We start from the raw sequence: 12,123 nt of genomic DNA on the forward strand, positions 1-12,123 counted from the left end.
CTTATATAGGCTCCTATTACCCCCCACTCCCGTCCTGGTTTTTCACATTTGCTGTCTGGTCACCCTACACCAAAGCGTTGGGGAGCCCTGAATCCGGGGCCCTTCGCCCAGGGGCCAGCTCTCCAGCAGCAACCCGCCTCCTTAGCGAGAGGACTCTGCCTTGCAGCCATGCCGAGGCCCCCGCGACAACACACAATGCACCGCACCCCGCGCTCCCCACAGGGCGGCTCCTTTGCCAAATGTCCCACGCACCCCCTCCCTGCCGCGAAGCGTAGCGCTCCGCTGCACAGCGCCAGCCAGGGCCCCTTTGTGCTGCCCAGGCACCGGCTCGCATTGTCCTCCTGCACCACAGAGCAGCGGCAGCTCCGCAACGACAAAACAAGACAAGGGGGGGGGGGAAGAGATGCTGCTACAGCCCCCTGGTTCCCACAGCAGCAGCGGGAGCGCCCTGCCCGGCGGGCCCCACGGAACAGCCGCGCACGCTCCCCGCCTTTGTTACCAGCCCCTACAGATGGTGCCCGGCTTGGGTCTCGGGGGGAGGGGGGGGGGGGGGAAAAGGGGGGGGGGGGGCGGCCAATCAGGGCCCGGCCCATCAGCTGACCTGCTTTGCTTACACCAGGTGCACGCTGGCTGCAGGCAGCACAAAGCCCGGCGGAGGAGGAGGGAAGGCGGCAGCGGAGGAGGAGGAGGAGGAGAGGAAGACCGAGGGACTATCTGGCTGAGCGGACACCGCAGCCAGCATCGCTTAGGGCTTGGCCGAGACTTTGAGTTTTTTGTCCTTCTACAAATTGTATCGCGCTCCCCCCGGGGGCCGGGGGGGGGCTGGACCCTGAACCCCAAAAACCCCAGCCACGTCCCCCACCCCCTTTCCGTGAACGGGGCGCCTCCTGCCCAGGGGTAGCGGCTGGTGGATGGGCAGCCAGCCCGCTCCCGTCCTTCCGCGTCCCGGCGTGCGGCTAGGGGCAGGAGCCGGGGCTTAGCATCCGCCGCCCCGCACCCTCTGGGTAAGTGTTTTCTCCTTGGCAGGGGAGGGCAGGCTCGCTTGGAGCTGCAGTGGGGAGGGGAGGGCGGGCATCCAGCAGTGGGGGCTGCCAGTGCTGAACGGGGGGACTGGGGGGGGGGGGGGAGGTCAATTTATGACGAAACCTATGTTAAGTGGCCACCCCGGGGACAATCGCAAAGACCGCCTTTGTCTCGACCGCAAAATCGCCCTGAAAACCTTGAGGCTACTTTAAAGCGGTCACCCCACAGCCCAGGCTGACGCAGCCGGCAAAGGGTTAAGGTTCATAAGGGGAATATAATAAACGTCCCCCCCCCCCCCATACAGGCTGTGATCGCCAGACGTGCTAATAGGTGTGGTGGTTCCAAGCGATCTCTGCTTCTCTCCAGCCTGCTAGAGGACCAGCAGGGAGCTGCTGCTGCCAACTCTATGCCAGACAGTCAGACAGAGTGAGGAAAGTTTGCCAGGCAGTGTCCTTTGTGCTGGGAGGGATGTGGGGTAGGGGCGAGGGAGGATGGTGACAGCAGGAGCAAGGGGTTCCCTGTCCTCCAAGGAAATCCCAGTCAACCGGCTTTTCTGGTTAGGGATTCAGCCTCGAGGTTCTGGTCCTTTATAGAAGCAAGAGCCCTCCAGTGAAAAGCTGGCTACGGCCAAGTCTGCCCTGTACATGGCTAGGGCATTGTTTGTCGCCACCAAGGAAGTTACAAAGGGTAGTAAGATTACTGCAGGAATAGTGATTTCATAGTGCATTAGGATAATCCGGGGGGAGGGGGTTGTTTCGAAGTTTCAAACCCACAAGGGTAAACAAGAAAATGGATAAGATGGTCTTTAAGGAATGTTGCCTACCATTCAGATGAGCTTTTGGTGTCCCCCCTACTCATTTTTAAGGCACTTTGCTTTTCCCTAGGCTACTTCAGTTTTGCTTTTGTTTTATGTAATCATTTTTACTAGTTTCCACCACCTATGTCATGTACTTATCTAGTGCATTTATCTCACTGGTAAACTACTGAAATAAAACTGACTGGAAGTCGTATGAAAAAGTAGAGGAATGAAGTTTGATCACTTTATGTATGGAGTGAAAGTGGTGCTGATTGTCTAGCAGGGGCATGTATGTCTCCAAATCTCTGATTTGCATGCAAATGTGAGTGTATCCTGGCAGATGTCTTGCCTCCTCCATTCACATGAAGGAATTTGAAACGACAAGGAGTCTTCAGTTTAACAATAGACCTTCAGAAAATGGAATAAAGGCTCAGTGTAAGTTTTTCTGTTTGGGAATTGTATGAATGGCTGTCACTTTTATCTGAAAGCCAAATTCTTTTATTGTTGTTTGCAATGAAATATTGGAGTCATGACTGCTCCATACCTGTATTAACTTGTTTAAAAGTCTGTGTGGATGAGATGGATGGTAGAGGTAGGGAAGGAGAGTATGATTTCCTATTTCAGCAGTAGTGGTTTACTCCTATATAGAGATTTTTCTGTACCATTATACTTTAAAAAACACTTCAAGTGACACAATTTTGCCTATTTGTAAATTTTCTAATATTACACATCACAAACTCAGCAGATGAAAATGCACTAAATCTCACTGGCCTCAAATAATTTAGGGCCAGATCCTGATTTGGTGTAAACTGAAGCCAATGGTGTATGCAGATTTGCACCAACTGAGAATCTGCCCTTAATTTTTTTTTTATATGCAAGGCTGATTTAAAATAAAGTATCACACACATTCCCCTTCCACATCATTATAACTTAATATAACAATACAGGATGCTGAAAATCAATAACCTGATTCAAATGGCCACAAACCAAGGACTTTTCTTGTTTTCTCCAGTATTAGCTTGATAGACAGCACTCTGTGCACTGTTCACCTCCCAGCATTGTGAAGCCCAGTAGGACAAAGGGCTTGCAGCATGAGCTGCACGTGAGTCTGGGTGAATATACCTACTAACATGCCAAGAACCAGTTGCCTCTCCTTTTGTTGGAGTCTCATAGGCTGTTCTCAAGAGTAAAAGGGCCCATTCACTGAAAGGGGTTAACCCCTGCATTCTAAAACTTCATGGATGGAGGCATCTAAAGAGAGAGAGAGCATGCATTGTATTCAAGTGTTGGATGTTTTGAGGAGGAATACAACAGATGTTAGTCTGCTATTTTACATGTTTCCTTAAGTTATTTAGTGCTGGTTCAATGCATTTTTCCCCACTAGGCAATAGGGGGAAATGTAACGATAAAACTTAAATAAAAAAAAGTTATAGTCGAAAGACGATAGATCACCCAACCAAGCAGTTATCATTTTTGCCTTAAAGCTGCACAGTATTTACAAAGTTACAAATCCTAGTATTAAAGCTCTTCTGTGAATGTTTGTCGTTCTTGCTTATGGACATTTCTAAATGAGACTATAAACCTTTTATTGGAAAGTAAGTAATTTAGTGCACATGAAACAATCCTGGAGACATTTAAAATGACCAAAGCCTTACATCAGATGAGATCTCATTGTTATATTAAGTGTTTTAATCAAATGAAGAAAAATATTTTAAGTCCTATAAATTGGAATTAAAAACTTAAGAAAGATACATTTGGACAGAGAAAAACAAATGAATTAATTGAGGGGAGGAAGCATTCCAGATAATATAGGATTGGTTATACCTTGTGAGACTATTGGCCTATGTAATCTGGTATATTGCCTTTGGTAGGGGCAAATATCTGATGCTCCAGAAGAAGTTGACGCCCCCTTTGTTCCATAATGCTGCATATATAGTACCATACCCTGAAAGGAAGAGATTCCCTTCCTTATCCCCCACTGTGGGTGTTCAGTTTACACTCTGAAGCTTGAGATTTTTTTTCAAGAGCTGAAAATATCGTGGAATTGCCATTTAACGAAAATACTTGCTTTCACAGTTCAAAATTTATCTGAATAGATCTTTATACCATCCTTATAAAATGTACATATTCTAATAACTTTATTGAACTTTAAAAGGATCAATTACAATGATGAAACTAAAAGACTGCTTGTACCAATCATTGAGATGAGTGACATTATATTGGTTAGACAGGGAAATAGCTATATTGCAAATTTCATGGCATATACAGTGATCTACGTTAATCAGTTAAAAAAATTAAACATTAATTGTGGAAGACTTTCTGCAATAAGGTAGCAAGTTCACATGGAAAGCAGACAGATTTCTATTTATTTTTTTATTCAGATTGCTTTTGAGATATGTAGCAAGATCTGTTGGTTAATTGTTTTTGTTTTTAAAGTTTTCAGTCTGGGCATCTTATTCCAACTCATGAATACAGTACAAGCATTTAACTCAAGAATAGTGCTTTGATTAATATTTAATTATCATAGGCTTATACATGCAAGCAATTGCTAGCTGAATTATTTCAAGCACACACGTTTTGTTTTCCTGCACTCAAAGCAGCATTCACTAAAGTAATGGACTAACCTTGTTGTTTTAGTTTGATGCAATATCAGGGCACTTTGGAGACCAAGGAAAACTTTTCTTTAATTATATTTCTTGTGTTATGCTTTCTCAGTACATCAGCAGCATACTGCAACTGTCAACATTTAGAAGCTCTTGACTTTTAGGGAAAACTAGTAAAACACCTTGCATGAATAATAACTCAGGTACAATATTTAAAATATAGCTTGCATAATTCATTAAAATATTTGTATTTCTAGGACTCTGCTGTTAATTTTTGTGACTTAAGGATGATGCCACCTCCAAACTTATTTAAACAGATTTTAATTTCATTTTAAAATGCTCACTATTGCAAATGGCGACCTTCGTAACGAAGGTCATGGTAAGATTGTTTCTAATGTATCAAAGATTACTTCTGGGCCTCTAGTTTATTTGCATGACATTAACAAGTAAAACAAGCTCTCTCCCCCCCACTCCCCCCCCCCCCGGTTTTATTCATCAATATCATTACAGATGTCAACCACAATATTTCAGCATTCCATGGGGTACTTACTCAGGCAAAACACCCCATTATGGACCTGATACAAAGCTCATTAAAGTCAATGGGAAAATACTTCCTTTGACCTCAGTGGGATTTGGATTCGGTGCCAACTAGGTAAGGACTACAGGATTGGGCTAGGGCATCAGGAAGACATGAAACCAAAGGGGGGGAGGTGGAAATCAAGTGACATTTATAAGAAAACATTGCATTTTATAGCATTATTCAAACAAATACATTATCTAGCAAATTGCAAAGATAATGGAAATGTTCACTGAACAATCAAATGTCCTTCAAGAATTAAAAACTATTCTTACTCTGACTTTTATTGTGATGTATATATTTTAATTTAAGAGCTGTCTGTTATTTGAAGTGAGTTATAATTTTCTGACCCAAGCTATCCCAGTTCACATATATTATTCTATTGGCAGACGTGGTCTCCACAGCTGTCCCCTCATTTGTGTATGAAATAGAAACACTGGTGGCATTTGTAGGTTACCATAGTTACATGAACAATACATGTGTGATACTTCATTCTTCCAAGCTAAAGGTTGTTTTGTTGTTTTGTTTTTCTGGCAGACATTTTGTAGGCATAGAACTGAAGAAAATCTATATAAAGTTTCTGGAAGCATATAATTCGTTTCCCATTTTTATCTGTTTCCATAACATTAATTCACAGCAGTCCTGTATTTCAAATGCTAATTGTGCATCTTCACCTAATTAAAAGCCTCATTCTGCAAGATGCTGAGCTCATAGACTGGTGAGTGTCACAGAAGGTGCCAAGCAATTAGCAGAATGAAGCCATTAAATACCATGGCATCTGTAAAGTATATTGAGCTTGTTTCTCTACCATAATATATCTTGCAGACCTTGTCTGTCGCACTTTGGGTTTTTAATGTTTTCATAGATGTACAGATGCTAAATAAATATGCCGTTAGGAAAAAGTAAACACGGGAGTTGTAAGAACACTTTTCTTAGCTACAAGTGGCTTAGGCCTGGTCTACCCTGAAAAGTTAAGTTGACCCAGTTAAATTGCTTAAGGTTGTGAAAAATCCATACCTATGAATGAAATAGTTAAGCTGACCTCAGTTTAGACAGTGCTAGGTCAACAGAAGTTGCCTCAACCAAGCTACTGCCTCTCCGAGAAGTGGATTGCCTACGCCAAGGGGAGAACCTGCTGTAGCATTTCAAATGTTGACAATCCCATAGTCTTAACACCTAGCAAAATTACAACAAAATAGAGGGAAAATGAGTGACAGTAAAAAAACAAAACCCCTAATCTACACTAAACCAATATTGTCATATCACAATACTAATAAATTGTGCTTCCCAAAGGATTGGTCTTCTATTCTGAAAAGCTAAGAGACTCAAGAGACTAATTTTTAATGCAAAATAGACCAATGAACATCTGGTTTTGAAAGATATTAACTTTGTCTTGTATTCTTTGTGGTTATAACTGACTGAGCTGTTGTAATCCTTTAATATATTGAAAGCAGTCGATCAATAATAAAGGATACCTTTTCTTAAGCTAAGAAACAAAAAACGAAACAATTTTTAAACTACATTTTCTTATTCATTGCTTCTTAAAAACAACCACTTTACTACAAATCTGTTTACACTGGCCTTTTGTGAAGTTCAATGGCTTCTCTCAATTTTTAAAAGTATGACAATGAATGCACAAGGTGAGATTTTCAGAACCACTCACTGTTGACCTAACTCTGCTCCTATTGGAGTCAATAGGCATTCATTGACATTAGTGGGAGCAGAGTTATGCCAAATGCTCTTGAAAATCCTGCCATAAAATACTCAATATACTTTGGGTAACTTTAACTTGTAATTTGCAAGTTCTCAGTGGAAAACTTCATTTGTCCAAATTCTGTGGTGCTGTTTTCTTTTGGTGATGCACACCAGACCTTTGGTCTAGACTTGCTATTGACTTAAGTGGCAAGAGAACAGGGACCAAACTTTATTTAGAACACACAGTCTCAAGATAGGCAAAATATACTTGATCTAGAAGGCAGATATAAAGTTTAAGGAAAGGCAAAGTAATTTTAAATACTGGTCTTAAATGTTTAGCAGGACATTGTTTTGAGATGTAATGGCTCCAAACTATGCAGGAGTTAATGAAAGTGCCCTAGAGATAGTATTTCCTTTATTTTGTACAATAACCTTGATACATAATTCACTTTTCTAAAATGCCAACCATCATTCTTTTTATGTGAGCATGGTTTAATACGTTTTTCTCTGCTGCCTCACAAAGTTTAATACCAAAGGGGGAAAAAAGACTCACGGGTTTTATTTAGGAATTGTTAGCATCTCATTCTGATATTTAATTTAATAAACTCCTGTGAATGCATCAATTTATATGGCTGTCACCTTTGATTAGAGACCTGGAGAGAAATTGCTGTTTCTACAGGGAAGCAGGAGATCCCAAGTCAGTTGCTGTATTGAAACTGCAAGTGGATGAAAGTGACAAAATAGGGGCTTTTCTAAATATAGTTTTTTGATTATATGTATTTAAAAAAAATGAATAACCTGAACATTCGCTTCCAAAAGTGCTGGTCCAAACTGTGTTCTTCATTACATGGCTGCAACTCCCAAAAGGCTTCAAATGGAAGCTGTGCTCGTGTAATTTAACAGAATAGGGTTCCCTGTGATTAATAATCTCTTCCACATTACTTGTTTCATGGATTGTTACCTAGCCTATGGCACTTCTTAAGCAGTTAACATTTATCTGTGTATTATAGCAGTAACTGTAGAACTAAGTATATAGTTTTCAGAGATAGAAATATGACTGAGTCCAAAGCTGGACTCTTCCTACCTTTATGCTGCAGTTTATTCAAGAATATGCACTAAGTGGGCCAAATTCATCCCTGAGGAAACTCTATTCAATTCATACAGTGAATAGTTTCAGAGTGGGAGACTGGCCAGTCCTCGCTTACAGACTGCTCCCACCACCCCCCCCGCAACCTGAAGGAAATACTCACCAGCAACTACACACCACACAACAAAAAACACTAACCCAGGAACCTATCCCTGCAGAACCCCTCTTGCCAACTCTGTCCCCATATTTATTCAAGGGACACCATCATAGGATCTAATCACATCAGCCACACCATCACCTGTTCACCTGCACATCTACCAATGTGATATGTGCCAGCAATGCCTCTCGGCCATGTACATTGGCCAAACCAGACAGTCTCTACACAAAAGAATAAATGGACACAGATCAAACGTTAAGAATTATAACATTCAAAAACCAGTTGGAGAACACTTCAATCTCCCTGGACACTCAATAACAGACTTCAAAGTGGCAATTCAACAAAAAAACTTCAAAAACAGACTCCAGTGAGAAACTGCAGAACTGGAATTAATTTGCAAACTGGACACCATCAAATTACGCCTGAATAAAGACTGGGAGTGGATGGGTCACTATAAAAACTACTTTCCCCATGCTAATTTCCCCTTACTGTTACTCACACCTTCTTGTCAACTGTTTGAAATAGGCCACCCTGATTACCACTACAAAAGTGATTCCCCCCCCACCCGTTGATAATTGCCCTCTTCCACTTTAATTGAATTTTCTCGTTAGAACTGACTCCCCACTTGGTAAGGCAACTCCCATCTTTTCATATGCTGTGTATTTATACCTGTCTACTATATTTTCCACTCCATGCATTTGATGAAGTGGGTTTTAGCCCACGAAAGCTTATGCCCAAATAAATGTTAGTCTCCAAGGGCTGGTCTACACCCAGCCGCTAGTTCGGCGGCTGGGGATCGAAGTTCTGGGTTTGACTTATCGCGTCTGGTCTGGACGCGATAAGTCGAACCAGGAAGTGCTGGCCGTCGACTGCGGTACTCCAGCTCGGCGAGAGGAGTACCGCGGAGTCGACGGGGAGCCTGCCTGCCGCGTGTGGACTGCGTCTGAACCGCGGTAAGTTCGAACTAAGGTATGTCAACTTCAGCTACGTTATTCACGTAGCTGAAGTTGCGTACCTTAGTTCGAATTAGGGGGGTAGTGTAGACTAAGCCTAAGGTGCCACAAGTAATCCTCTTTGTTTTTGCTCATACAGTGAAGATGCTGGAGGTTCACCAGAGCTGAAATTGGCTCATGTGACTTAATAGCTGTCTCTCATGCATATTTCCACCTCAGGTTCTCTTGATGTTCAGTACTTCCATGGTGTTTTATAGGGTTAACCAAGAGTTTTTCTTGTAGCAGTTGGACATCTTGATAGACCGTTGCGGAGCAGTTTTATGCACATATCACCAGTTCTGTCCCAGATAGTTTTTAGGAAACCTAGAAACTGTGTATGTTCTCTTTCCCCCACACAGTTATTCATTTTCATGGGTTTTTGCTATGACATATGCAAAGCACAGATGCCAACTTTCATGTAGTAAATAAGCACCCTGACTTTCACAATAAGCCAAAAATCAAGCTAATCCCATTTCAAAACAAGGCCAAAACAAGCCAATTCTTAATAACCCCGACACACTGTCACTGGATCCCCCAGGCATGCAGTCTGGGACTGTGGTGGGCCTGCTGTGCACACCTGACTCTCTTTCCCCTTTCCCCCTTGTCCCTGCTTGCCAGGAGCCAATCAAAAAAAAAAAAAAAAAGGAAGCTGCTACATGCAAAAAGTTACTGCTAGCCAACAAGCAACTCTCAAGCCAATTAAGCCAAAAACAAGCCCAATTTCTGCGTTTTTTTTCCCACGGGTTTGGCATGTCTGATGCAAAGTTGACTCAGATACATCTGGTCCCTGCAAGAGTCTGATGGTGATTGACATCAGAAAGAGCTGCTTTTTTTTTTTTTTTTGACGTTTGTATTAATCAAATTAGGAAACTGCTCACAGCACCACCTTAGGGACTCTAAGATATGGCTTATGTTATCCCACCAGAAGACGTCTATGTTAGCTTGGATCTCCATCTGTATAACAGATCTGTCCCTCTGACTGCAATACTTCAAATGGGACCACTAATCCCACTTGGTGAGAAGTTTTAAGACAATTAATAGGGGGAAATAGTCTTGCTTAATCTAAATAAAATGTTTACATGGTTTCTCCACCGTACTGGAGATCTGCTTAGCTTATGTTCATTGAATTCAAGCAACTGTCTTGCAGTCAACAGAACTTCAAAATCATTAGCCAAGTTTAGATGCAATCTTTGGAGTTTGTTTTACTTTCATGAAAAGTTGACATGAGGCCCAATTCTCCACTGACTTTCACTCCAAGAAGCCCCACTGAGGTCAGTGGAGTTTCATAGGATATTAATCAAAGCAGAATTTGCCCTATAAAGTCTTCCTATTTATAAGCTTACAGTCCTAATCCAGCACCCAGGGAAGACTGTGCAAAGACTCCCATTGATTTCAGAGGGAACTGGATTAGATCCCAAAGCTCTGGTTCAGTTTAACTACTGCGCTAGCTTTCCAAGCAAGTTCACAGATGCACTTGTCAGCAACACACAGCAGGATCAGGGCCTAAGAAATTAAACTAGCATAAAAGCACTTTGCTAAACAGATCAGGAAGCAGAAAGCTTATAAATTGGTATTTCTTGTACATTTTGTTTTGTATTTGCAGATAGAATAGTTGTGGTTGTCCAGAATGCAGGAGATTTAGATTTTTTTGGTTATTATAGAAAGACTAAATCAAAGCTGTTAAACATGGTAACAGTACATGTAGTCTATCACAGATGTAATAACTCCTAAATTTTTGGGGGTTTTTTTGTTTTGTTTTTTATGGATCACTTGATTAAGCAACACCCAAAATACCTAATAAATGCACAACTTGCTAATGTGCATATTAGTATGAAGATCATTTATTCTGATAGGGCCTTCATCAAATTTAAATTACAAATATCTATTACTAATTAGAAACTAAGTATTGACATTTAAAAAACCCACCATCCTACAGATATTGCAGAAGGTAGTTGTAGATCCTAATTTCACCTATGGGTAAACAAAGCTGCTAAGTGAACTATTTTCAAGAACCAAAAAAAAAGTTTGCCAAGAAATGATGACTTAACGCTTTAAAGTAACTTCATTACAGTACAAGATACCTTGTGCACTCAGACAAACGGTCTTTATAAATTAGTGGACAAATACATTTATATACAAAACATTTCAATGTCTGGATAAATAGTCTCAATTAGGTAAAGTCTTCACATTCTGAGTTTAATAAAAAATAAAGCATCAACAGTTTAAAATCTTTACTGCAAAGTATAAATTGCTATTTCTGTCAATTCCACCAGTTATTGCTCATCCTATATATTTCTCAGAATTTTAAATAAGCAATTATATTTATGGGAAACTTGCTGACTTGAAAATTACATGCCTGAGGAGCAAAATTTGGGAATAATTTCTATGTCCTTGTTAAGTGTGTGCATAATATTTGATATACAAATTCCCCTACTCTCTGTAGGTCTGTCTTTAGATTAGATTATGAACTACTCAGAACAAGGATCATGCTTTCTTTTCGATATGGAAAACTCATTACTTTGCAAATTTTGGGTGCTACTGGAGATGCAGTATGATAAATATTTGCTTGATGTTTTCTCAGTTTTCAGTTGAGATGGACTTGAATCTTTTAGATGACGACTGTATGTTACCGGCCATTCCCCCCTCCCACCACGATAGCAGTTAAATTATTGGTGGAAATCTCTCCCCCCCCACCCCCCCCAAAAAAACCACTCTTTTTAAGTAAGGTACTGGGTTTAGTTTAAAGCAGGGGTCGGCAACCTTTCAGAAGTGGTGTGCCGAGTCTTCATTTATTCACTCTAATTTAAGGTTTTGCATGCCAGTAATACATTTTAACGTTTTTAGAAGGTCTCTTTCTATAAGTCTATAATATATAACTAAACTATTGTTGTATGTAAAGTAAATAAGGTTTTTAAAATGTTTAAGAGGCTTCATTTAAAATTAAATTAAAATGCAGAGGCCAGGACCTGGGCAGCGTGAGTGCCACTGAAAATCAGCTCGCGTGCCGCCTTCGGCACGCGTGCCATAGGTTGCCTACTCCTGGTTTAAAGTGTTATATTACCAACAGTGAAAGAAGAACCAGGAGGTTCTCCAGGGGGAAAAAGGGCTTATGCAGAAAACTTCATGTAGAAAACTATTCAGAAGAAAAGTGTCCTAAGACACTAGTAAAACAGGAGGAGAAACTATGCTACCC

At 41.2% G+C, this 12,123-nt stretch overlaps 1 protein-coding gene across 1 annotated transcript in view; it reads left to right on the forward strand.

Annotated features, from left to right (window-relative positions):
• Positions 1 to 726: 726 nt before the first annotated feature.
• The window catches only part of LRRN1 (leucine rich repeat neuronal 1), a 37,798-nt gene continuing 26,401 nt past the window's right edge, over positions 727 to 12,123 (forward strand). Inside the window, exon 1 of the mRNA XM_024196137.3 lies at positions 727 to 1,004. The gene's annotated coding sequence lies outside the window, so the exon portion shown is untranslated. The remainder of the gene's footprint in view (positions 1,005 to 12,123) is intronic.

This window comes from Terrapene carolina, unplaced genomic scaffold (assembly GCF_002925995.2).
Source record: "Terrapene carolina triunguis isolate 2854851 unplaced genomic scaffold, T_m_triunguis-2.0 Scaffold89, whole genome shotgun sequence".
Classification (NCBI taxonomy): Eukaryota; Metazoa; Chordata; order Testudines; family Emydidae; genus Terrapene; species Terrapene triunguis.